A 12,409-nucleotide genomic window follows, 5' to 3' on the forward strand; every position below is an offset into this window, starting at 1 on the left:
TTATTCAGTTGTTTAATTCGAATAAAGGGGATTTAAGATCGGATTTAAGCGACGTAGAAATTGGCAGGCGAGATTTTATACAGCGATTAACGTGAATTAAATAGTGTAAATTAGCGGGGGGGAAAAGTCAGTTTTGCGGAATTAAATGACGTAGATTTTATAATTATATATTATATATAACATTTACTACTGTTAGGAAACTTGTTCCTCAATTGATACACGTGTATAATAATATTAAACGTCAGTGTTTTAATAGTCTGATTTTCCTTTCCAATTCGGGTAATTAATTTTATCCGTGTTTAACAAGGATTATCATCGTAAAAGGAAATATCACGGAGCAGTTTTTCCTCTCACATTTTCCTACTTACATTTTTAATATCATTACGTAGCATTGAAGCATACCTTCTATAACCGTTATAATAAAATCATTATTCCGTATTTTAATTATTGCACAAAAACCTGTAGATATTAACGCATTATCGCGACATAAATTAAATTTAACTTCGATACAACTCTCCTTTTATATCCAATTCAATTCCACACGTCTATTCCCCCCGTTTATCCATTGAAAAATTTTTCCTTCGTCTAAAAAAAAAAAGAAAGAGAGAAAGAGAAGAAAAAGAAAGGAAAAGAACGTGGAAATATTCCCTTTAAACGAATCGTCGCAAAGAATATCCACAAAGGACTAGAATTAAATATCAATTGAAAAGAATAAAAAAAAAAAATTCTAATTCCCTGGCAATAAAAGAGATATCCATTACGCACGAGAGAAAAAGAGAGGGAGAAAGAGCATCGATTAAAAATATACCAGCGACCCGGTAGAGGATTTCGCGATCGTTGGACGAGTCACGGTTAACAAATTATGTCGGTGGCAACAGGAGAAATCCCGTGGAACGTAGTAGGAGCCAGATAGAGAGATATAGAGGGAAGAGGGTAGGAGCTTTTCCCTCCCTCTCTCCAGAGGGGGTGTAGGAGGATACGAGTGAAAGAGAAGGTGGCGAAGTAAAAGGGTCGAGGCCGCAATGAGCCGAGCTTCCACGCTTCCCCTAATTACATTTTCATACGAACCGTTTTCCCCTTTATTTTCTCCTGCTGTCCTACGACCATTTTTCCCGGAGCCAACTCAACTTCCCAGGTTCCCGTTTCCCGTCAACGGTCTGCCTCTTTCTTCTTCTGTTTCACCGTCTCTTTCCAACCGTGTTCAGCCCCTCTCCATCCATCCACCACTCTTTCTCTCTTTTCTCTCTCTCTCTCTCTCTTTCTCTGTGCTTTTCTCGTCCACTGGAAAAACGCTTTAATACGTTTTTGCTGGTCGTCGTTGCTCGGCGGAGAGGAATATGAGAAAGTGGGAAAAGGAAAGAGGAAAACAGAAACAAAGAGGGAGCGAGTGAGAGAGAGAGGAGAGAGGTGGGGAAAGAGGAAAAAGGAGGAAACGAAACAGAAGAGAAAAAGGGAACATCAGGTTTCTCGTGGCGGGGGAAGAGGGGAGGATGTGTTGAAAAGTGGAAGGTGAATTTTTAGTTTGCACACCGAGCTCGCGATTAAAGTCTATCGAGATCGAAGAAGATCTGGATTTGAAATTTTTTTGTTTTCTTTCTTTCTTTCTTACTTCTTTTTTTCGTTTTCGTTCGTTTTGTTCATTTTTCTTCGATTTTCTTCTGAAAAAGTATTTCAAGTCGGATGTTTTTTAAACGAGAGACGTATATATAAAAACAATTTGAAGGAAACGAATTACATTACCGAGGTTTTGATCGATCCTCTTTAATTTAATGATATTAAAGAGAAACTTCTTTTTCAGATTAACTAACCAATAATGGTGGCCAGAGTTTTCGATCAAATTTTCTCGTCCATCTTTTAATAAATACGAACAAATTAATAGACAATTATTCGAACCGAAACAAAGGTTGCCGAACGAAATTATCATCGCCCAATTCGCATCTCGAATACTTCAGAATCCCGAAATGCCGCATCTCGAAACGGAAAGCGCGAAACAAATTCCAACTTCCTCCTTTGCAAACACGCGCCATCTTTATTCGCAGACGCGAACTTGGACGCCTCGATTCTCTCTGATGCGAGATATGGATACAAACGGAGGAGGGGAGGGGATCGTGGAAAAACAAGAAATGCCGCGGAAAGTTTCGTTGCAGATTATCGTTCTATCTTCGAACAGGTACACTCGACGGGTCTCTCTCCCTCTCTCTCTGGAAATCTTTTTTTTACGCGACTACCACGGCAATCCTTTCCCAGATACGTGCCACATTTCTCCCCCCGTAAAAATCCATTTTCCGGAGCACGATACGTTCGAAGACGCGGCTCGAGCGGCGCATTACCCCCTCCCTGCTCTTCATCCACCTCTCTCTTTCTCTCTCCCTATGCTCTCTATCCGCTTCGAGATAGTTAAATTCCATCGTTTCACGAACTATCGATCGCGGTCTCCATTACTACACTCAAAAGTCGTATCGGTCTCTATCCGAATATCTCTAATATTTTTCCTTCGTTCTTCCTTCGTTGAAGGGAACGTGTTTCGAAGGCTCGGTTCGAGAGGTTAAAACGAAAAATAGAATTGTTGTGGATTATTCAAGTTGATACGAGCAATTTTAAATTTGGAGACGTGAAGCGAGACATTTGCACTTTCGTCATCTCTTCGACGAATAAATTTCCAACCGATATTTCTGTAAATATATCTTTAGAGGTTGTATGAATATTTTAACATCGTAATTACAAAGGAGAAATTGTATACACGATGTGACTGTAAACGAATTGTAAATGGGGGGATACATATCCGAAGATTTTCTAAAAATTGCACAGTGTATATTTTTGTACGACGTAGAACGAATATAATGTTATTATATAGGAGATATTAGCTTTCCTTTAAACTCACGGATACTCAGATCGGTTAAGTCGTTTGTTAATTCATGCGTTTCAAAAATAGTTTTCTTTTAAATAATCTATAGAGTTAAATCAAATCGATTGTGGTGTTCTTTTTTATTTAAATTTAAACAATTCTAATTCTAATCGTTTACGATAGATTTAAATAAATATTACAAATTGGTAATTCTCTAGGATTAAATTTTTTTCACAGAACAATGTAAGCAATTAAATATATTCCATACCTTCTTTTTTTTTTTTTACATCGATCAATTAACTCCCGATTCAACCCCAATTATATTAGAAAATTGTTCGTTGCAATTTTTAACAAGAAAAAAAAAAGAAGGGCAAAAAGGAAAAAGAAATATTTTTCAAAATTATTTTTTCCCATCCTCCCATTGTTCGAATTTAGCCAACCTATTTTCTCTCAATAGAGCAACACCGAAACGTTTCAGTTTTACGTCAATGTCAGTTTTATCCCATTTTCATCCATCCCCCTTCCCATCCCCGTCGAGGATAGATCTTCCACGGATAATAGCTTTAATACGTTTCCAGTCGTGTTTCTCGCCACGAAAAGACGCGAAAGCGGTTGTCTCGTAAAAATTGCAACAGCCTAGGAAACCATATACCCTCTTCCCTCCCACCTGTCTCACCCCCTCCATCCCTCCCTCTCCCCTCTTGAAACTTGCAAGTATAAAAAAGCGCAGTGTTATTTATCGATCTCCGTTGCCTTTTGAATGTTTCCCTTTTAATTTCACCACCGAGGAACGAGGAGCTCCGTGGCTCGTCGTATTATTAAGTATCGGGTAAAGTGGTTTCTGGGTGGGATTAATCTTGCAGGAGGGTCGCCTCTCTTGACCATCTTGAGGGTGGCTGCGATGATTATATGGACGAGGGATCGATCGACGGGGACGCTTCAATTCAGCCGGAAGAGATGAATAAGCCGGCCTGTGAATCATTGAACGGTTACATAGAGCAAGTGAAGCAAGTTTAACGCCGTGTATTACTATCATTCGGGTGAAACGCATCACCGTTTCATTGGGTATTAAGGGAGAGATATCGGTCCCGTGTGTAAAAGGATACAATTCAATTGGGCGTTTAAATGTTTCTTTCTTTTCCAGACTTGTTTTCTTTTTTTTAATTATACAATAAAATGAAGTGAAGGTATATTTTAATATCTTTAGTCTTTGGTCGCTGTCAATGTTCCATTTTTATGCGATGGATTTCCAATTTCGGGGGGGGGGGGGGGGATAGGAATATCGAATCGGGAAGGATTATTTGTTATAAAGTTTTTTATTTTTAGAATAAAATTAAATGCGATAATTCATAGTGAAAAATTAAATAGACAATGCGCGGTTTTGGGCGCGCGTGAACGACTGTTGTTGTTGTTGTTCGAAAAATAATTTCTCTCTTGGACCAGGACAATGGGTTGACCATCGGCGAAACAAAATTGAACAAGCAAAAATTGAACAACGTATTAATATACTAGATCCATTCTTCTAAACTCTAAAACCGACAATTTATCCTTTTGGAAGCATTTTTTATTTCCACTGCCAAAATTTGTTTAAATCAAAAATTGTGACAAGTTCTCTCTTTTTTTTTGAATAGCGACAGAAGAAATTTGTTCGAAACGATAAAATATTGGACAATATTACTTCAATAATCTTCGATTACTCCTTTAGAATGAATTTACAAATCGAACGAGATAGAAAAATGTAAATTTACTCTCCAACATATTTCCTTCTACGCGTACGATTTGAAAGATCGCAAATAACAGTGTTGATCTTTGACATCGTTGGTCAATCGATCGATCGAGTAACCGAGAGATAGAGAGAGAAAGAAAGAGGGAGGGAGGGGGGGAATTGCCGGTATTTTAAGCGCACTCCTCTCCAACTTCGGGAGGCAAAGTTAACGCGGGTAAATGCAGAGGGAGGAGAAAGAATGGCCGACCGTTGGGAAACTTTTCGTCGCTTGTTTTGCTCGTTCGCGTTTCCTTAAGAATCGGAGCCGGGAAGAGAGAAGAGTCAATCCTGGCTGCTCGAGCGGAGAAACTCGTCTACAAATTTTAAAGAACCGCTCCTATTCTCGATCGTTGAATTCGACGTCCCCCATATTACCTCGTGCATCCGGTCATTTCATCTACACGTACAATCTATTTCTTTCTAACTTTGACGGGAGGAATTTTATTCAACGATTAGTTTATCTTATTCTATTTTTTCTTCCAATCTATTCTTTCTCTTTATCTTTATCGATCGATCGAACACAATTTTAAAAACGAAATTTTCAATTCTTTTTTAAATAGAATCTCTGTAATATTTGAACACACACGTATTTGCGAAAGAAAGAAAAAAAGAGGAAATCAATTATTTTAAAATTATACGATTGAAAATTAAAAATCAGAATTGATTATCGGTGCGTTTAGATCAGATTAAATATGACAGATTAATTAAAAAAAAAAACAATAGAAGAAAACTGTAGACAGAAAAGAAAATTCCGTATTTAATCACGGACCCAAATCCCACGAAACAAGCTGCAGCTAATCGACCCATCCCCCTCCGATTCGATTCGTCCAGATAATTTTATTCCCCCGATGTACAAGTGGTCTCATCGGTTCGCCGGTCATGTTCGACCGCTTAACTCCGCTAAAGTTATCGGGCTGACCAGAGCAAGAGGAATGAAGAAGAAAGAAGAAGAAGAAGAAGAAAAAAAGAAGAAAAAAGCGAGGCGAAGAGGAAGAAGAAGAAGAGAATGGTCGAGTTAGAAAACCTTCGACTCTTCTCTTTTGCGCTCGTGCGTTTGTTTACAGTGGATCCAAAAGGGGAAAGTGGGGGTGAAAGGGATTCGGGATGAACCAAAGGAGGAGGAGGGGTCGAGGTGAGCGGCGAGGAAAAATACGCGGAACATTGTATACGTAAGAGAGAAAGGAGGAGATAGTGGGGGAGGAGGAGACTGGGGGGTAAAAGAGACAGTGAAGCGGAGGGAGGGAGGATGGAAGGGCAAGCGGAAGAGAGAGATTGGGGAGGGGAAGGAGGAGAAAAAAGAAGAAAAAGAGAGGAGAAAAAAAAAGGATTCGAGGATTCTCGAGACGAAGAGTCGAGTGGTTGGGTGGTCGAATAATAGAGCTGCCCTTAATACCGTCATCCCCGCTATGCTGGGTTAAACGAGGGAAGAAGCCGGTGGAGAAAGCGGCTCGGGTTAGACCGAAACTCTCTCTCTCTTTCTCTCTTCTTTCTGTCTCGTGAAAATGGAAGGAAGGAAGAAAGAAGACGGATATATATATATAAAATCGAAGGAAGAAAGGATAAGCGAAGGGAAAGAAAGAGAGAGGAGAGGAGAGAAAGGGAAGAATCGTCGGTCTCGTGGTTCCTGGCTCAAGGGATGTGGATTGGGGGAGGGAAGGAGGACAGAATAGAAGGGATGATAACATTTGTATCATATTTAACGCTAGAACGAGCAGGTTAAGGGGTGGAAGACACTCTCTCCAACCTCCTTCGTCTTCTTCTTTTCTCCACGACCTTTTCTCTTCGTCTCTTCCGTCTCTTCCGACCCTCCTCCTCCTCCTCCTCCCCCTATCCTCGTTTCCTCGACCTCTTGGTCCTCCTTCCTCTCTACTTCATTTCTCCTCCATCGTACTCGACCACCTTCCTCCATCCTTGAGCGCCCTCCACCGGCCGAGTAATACCACTGAAATCAATACCACCACACTCTGCCTTCTATTTACACACGCTCATCGTCCGTACACAAATTTATTGCGTGTCCCTAGTAGCTCGCTACCCTCCTCCACTCCTCTCCACTCTTCTCCTCCCCTCGCGCCCCTCCGGAAATGGTTCGCGACGGCGAATCACCGTTTCGAAGTGAAACAGAATGTCGAGCACGGCCGATTTGCCCCCTCCCCCCTCCCCCTGTGTCGTGCTTGAATTTCCGTGATGTCATTGTCATTGCTCGCGATGTCGGTCGCGATTCTACTATTCCCGGCGAACGTCGCGTGCAATTCTTGGCGAGGAAACGATTTTGAACGATAACTTTCAATCTTGAATGGCGCACCGATCTCGATTACCACCCAAGGAGGGGGTATCCTTGCAAGGGATAGATTTTATCATCGTTGGAACGCGATGGAAAAAAAATTTCGTCGTACCTAGGGAATAATCGATCGAGTATTTTGAGTATTGGCAAGATTATTTTAATCTCTGCTTTAAAACAAAGAGTTCTGCCTCTTGGTCGGTTTAAAATCAAAGTGTATTATGTAAATTTTATCATTTTATCTTTTTCAAGCATATTGTATATATGTATATATAAGCGGCATTAATAATACCGCAAGCGCAATTCACGTGACCATTAGCCACGTTAATTTTTCACCGACCGCAAGACGATATTATTTTTCCTACGATTACAACTCGCACGACCGCAACTTCTACTAATTTCCTTCCAGCTACGATCAACTCCGGCGCAAGCCTCGCTAATTTGCCTATAGCTACGACTACAGGAATTCGTTTACGAACCGCAAATTTTCCTGTAGTGGTAACCTAGTCACGTGTCAATTACTCTATAACCGCGAATTGAATTTGATCTCCAAGTGTGTGTGTGTGTATGCATCTTGAACGATCGTTCCTTCCACGAATCGTTTATTTTTTCTTTTTTTTTTTTTTTTCGAAAAAATTAAAATTCTCTGTAAAATTTCTACGAACTCAAAACTCGAATTTAATATCGTAACAATTCGTGTATATATAAAATACGAAAGTACGAAGGAAATTCACTCTCTCGTTCAGCGAATAAAAGCTGGTTTCAGATTCTTTTTCTTCCTCCTCTTGATAATTTTCCTAAATCATTTCCAGGGACGCACACAGGTGGTTCTTCTCCGCGTCGGTAAACGGTGCATGTGCATACATGCACACTTCGAATACAGTATATATATATATATGCAATGCAATGCACAAGTCTGTCTAGCGGACTTGTAATGGATGGATGGGCGTTGTACACGATATTACGTCATTAGGAAGGCAATACTATCGTATGCGCCATACTTGGAGCTCGTTGTGTATGGCGGGGGAGGAAGGGGATTACAAAGAACGCGCTTCCTCGCCAACGGTAGATCCGCGATAATTAGGATATAAACCACGAAACGGTTCTTGAATTAATAATCGTTTTTCGACACATCCTCGACTTGATTTAAAAACCGTGTTTTATAGTTGCAGAATGAATGTGTGAAGAAAGAATTGATACGTACGAGGTGTTGATATATTCATGGGGGGATCTTAAGAGGGTTGATCAGAAAAAAAAAAAAAGGTAAAAGTTGGTATAGGAAAGTAAAAGATCGATGGTTATTTATCGAGTTAAGAGCAATTTAAATTTGTGCCGGGTGAAGGAGGATGGAGAATGAGACGTCTCGCTCTATCTATCTCTTGCTTTATCTAACGGAAGCTTAATTTGCCTCTAAGTCTCAAGTGATATTTTTACGTAACGGTTAAATTTTATCTCCAATCTATTTGAAATAAAACGGATAAATAATAAATGAATATTTTTATACGATTTTATTCATTATTAAACGCATTATTAACTTGTTATGAAAGTGAGGTTAATTGTCAGGAAGTTGATTGTCACAGATCTGATATACAATTATTATTTTTACAATGAACGAATCTATGATAAAACTAAATCGTTTGATAAATTTCGTGATTTCGTAAAAATGATTCTTCTTGTTTAATACATTGGCGAACGATCGATCGCTTTCCTTTTATTACGAAACTTGTTACAAAAATTGTTAAAAAAATTTTAACTATATAGTAACATTACGTTCGATTGTCTCTTCTTGTTGCCCCTTTATCAGTTTTCAATTTACTTTATCGTTAAACAGAGAAATTATAATATTTTTCCCAGATACTAAAATATTTGTTTCTTTTCTTTTTTTTCTTTTTAATGACAGATACAAAAGATACGTAACATCGTTTGTTCAATTGGATAAGATAAATTTTCCAGTCTGTCGTGCAAAGGTTAATGATAAGTGAAATTGTTAAAAAGAGAGAGAAAAAAAAAATTGGAATTCTTACGGAGGAGTTTCAGATTCTTTGAAAATCTGTTTCGTTTATGCACGCTCGCGTGCGTAGCTTTGCAAGAAGTTCCCGTGAAAATTAAATGCCTCTCGCTGCATAATTCTTTTTTTCTTCTTCTTTTTTTTTTCCTTTTTTCCCCTCTCCCAGCTTTTATTTATAGTTCGGTTTAAGCGCACCGCCTATCGTACCGAGAATGTTAATGCGCGATGATAAATTTATTACAAAAAAGTTTAGAGAGCCTAACCTGGCCGTGATCCCGCGGCTTTTTTAAACTTTAAATCATTGTTTCTTCGGGATTTCCAACCCCCATCCAAGTTTCCATCCGCTATCTCGAAAATTTAAATAGTTGTGCAGTTGCGGGCGAAACCACAACATTACCTACTTTTATATAACAGGGAAGTTTCGGATCTTTTATCCTGCAATATTTTCCAAGAATTACAAGCGCATAATTTCGATCGTTGGATTCTTCGATCCTTCTTGAAAATCAATAATTAATAACTGCGACACAAGCTCTTTTTCTTTTTTCTTAATTAACGAAAAAGTTTAAATCATTCATACGTAATATATTCGAATGTGTTAGAATATGTGGGAGATTAGATTTTTTTCTCGGTAATTTGATAGTAAAAAAAAAAAATTATGCTTCTGGAAAAACTTTTGCTCGTTTCAGACACGATACATTTATTTAAATGAGAATAACAACGAGTTCTATTTTTCATATTTTCAACAGATAGGAAGGTAAGCAATTTGCGCCGTGTTCGATCTGGCCAGTAACTATCCGCATTTTCCAGTTATACACAACCGATCTAATCTATGCATCAGAAGTAACGAGCAACACGCGACCGACTTGTATCGCATCGTACCACTGAACCGTCATTCATTTCCCCATACACTTGATCAAATTATATTGCAAAATTTAAAATTCCATTACTAAAATCCATTTGAAATAAAAAAAAAAATAGAAAAGGAGGGGAAGGAATGAGCAACGTGTCGATGCGAAAAAAAAAATTTGTATGAAAAATAGTAGATAAAATCGTGTGTTACACACCACGTCGCGTTATCAAACATTTTTCTCCCCAATTTCGCGTGGCAAAATTCCGTCCCCGTAAAATATTTATTTTGCCAAGAAATCGTATACGGCATAAATACAAGGGAGAAGAGGCAGTAGCTTCTCTTACCCCATGACGATGGTTCTAACATTTTGCTCGCGTAATACACGGCCAACCGGCACCCTCCCCCTCCCCGCTCCTCCCCGTGCCCTGCTTTTCGAGCCTCGTTACGTGCCGACGGGGGTGGTCGTGGCTTGGGAACGAGCTGCTTGTAGAAACTGAGCGATAACTGGTAAATAAACGATGAAAGATACGTGAATTACAAATTGCACTTCCCCAGCCGTGCACGTTATTTACAGTTCCTTCGGTATATTCGGCGTGTTGTTTATCGTCTTACCTGCAACATACTGTGTGTGTTAGCGATCGTTATGTTACAACGTTAGATACATTACGGGCGCGCGATATTCGAGACACGCGTTTTCCGTATGTTTAAAATATAAAGATGGTAATTCGGGATGGATGGATTCTCCGGTTACTATCCCAGCAGCAATTTTTCTGGGTTTCGGATATTTTGAAAAATTGTTCGTGCGTTATTAAATGGAGGAAAATTCGGCGAAAGGGTAATTCAATTGCCATTCAACCCTTTTAAGAATCAAGTTCGTTAAGAATTTTCAGGTTGCTGATTTTTCTCCCGCATATTTTGGTACGCACACAAGTTCCTTAAGCGGATTATATACAGAGTATCGCGTGCATAAAATAGAAGATTCCATCGGGCGATAATATTCGAGCTAGGAATTTTATTTTGTACGATAATATTGATTATGGATCGATCTTACAATTTTTATGATGTACGTAATTATTAAAATTGGATATTTATCGATTGTAATCGAATACGTTATATTCGTATCCCTTTTATTTAATTTCGTCGAGATAAAATGATAGGAATTTTGGTAATAATTTAATCTGACAAATGTAGAAGTTTAATAATAACAGTGAATCGTTAGAAATTCTATTTTGAACTGTATGAATTGTAAATTGTAAATAGGATGGATATATAAGGGATATCAGTTAGCCAGAAGTGCTAACTGATAACCATTGATAGCCCTATTCGCGGCTCAAACCACTCTAGTTAAGTTCTTGATCCGTCTGATACGAAATCGGAACAGTAAATGAGCTTCTGCCGCGATTCTACAACCTTTATATATATATAAACAGAGTTATGTTATATATATATAAACAGAGTTATACGTATAAATGTATATAAACATACGCAACTACGTTCGAAATGGTCGCGTGGAAATTGTAATTAGTGTTTAGTATCGTAATGTTTTTGTAACAGTCTACAATATTTATTAATTCATTTCTTGTTATATTTTGTTATATTCTATATATATATATATATATATATATATATATGTGTGTGTGTGTGTATGTAGTAATTTTTAAATAATAATTTTTAAAATTTCAATTTAAAAAAAAAAGCACTCGTGTTATCTTCCTTTCTTTCTCTTTTCGTTCTGCACAGAGCGTATCTTTGCTCGTTCGAAAAAAATATTCTCGATTATTCGTCTTTCGAAACGACACGTTCGCAGTCGCGAAATCACAATTGTTAATTTTGTGGATGGAGATCGTTATGCTTTTAAAATAGCGTACAAATGGCAATTTGAAAAATCGTGAACAAATGATAAAAAACAGTGAAACAAATTATAAATTTCACTCGATAGAATGTTCCTTAATTACAAAAATTTATCACGATTCATTTCAGGAAATTGATATTATAACAATAACATTAATTTAAAAGTAGGAAACTTTTTAAACGTTCGAATCCATTACTTTATTATCACTTTATTGCACAAACGTGCATAATTCGTTCCACATTCCAATCTATATTTCCTATACATCTGAAAGTAAGTTCTCAAAGTCTCTCTCTCTCTCTCTCTCTTAATCAACCTTTTACCAATTATCTACGATCAAAAAATAAAACTTCCATCAACGTGTACATGCAAACCGATCTAAACCCGGTATACATTAATTATATCAGGTGAAAGAAGAAAGAGGGGAGGAGAGAGAGATAGAGAGAAAAAAACAGGAGGTCACGCCAGTAATGGGAAAGCACAATTTTATTATCGTTATGACGAGATCAGCGACGGTGGCGCTTGGTCTCGGTCGAGGCGACGAGCATACACCATATACCATACCTAGGATCCAGAATTGACAAACGATCGGTCGAATTTTCCACGCTTCACGTACGGCCACCAGTCGCGCACACGTAGAATCTTGATTGCGAAAATACCCTGGAACCGCGCGACCAAGCAAAGCGCATTTACATCCCCTCTTTCTCCAACCCTCCGCCTCTTCCACCCAACCAACGAGCGGTGTAGCGTGGCGTGACGGTGGCGTAGCTTACACGCTTGCAAAACGCGAGCTCTCTATCCGGTATACGCGCAC

At 38.6% G+C, this 12,409-nt stretch overlaps 1 protein-coding gene across 13 annotated transcripts in view; it reads left to right on the plus strand.

The window, feature by feature from the left end:
- The window catches only part of LOC108001345 (transducin-like enhancer protein 3), an 85,890-nt gene that overhangs the window by 63,600 nt on the left and 9,881 nt on the right, over positions 1-12,409 (plus strand). The window lies entirely within an intron of this gene.

Source organism: Apis cerana, linkage group LG6 (genome assembly GCF_029169275.1).
Source record: "Apis cerana isolate GH-2021 linkage group LG6, AcerK_1.0, whole genome shotgun sequence".
Classification (NCBI taxonomy): Eukaryota; Metazoa; Arthropoda; class Insecta; order Hymenoptera; family Apidae; genus Apis; species Apis cerana.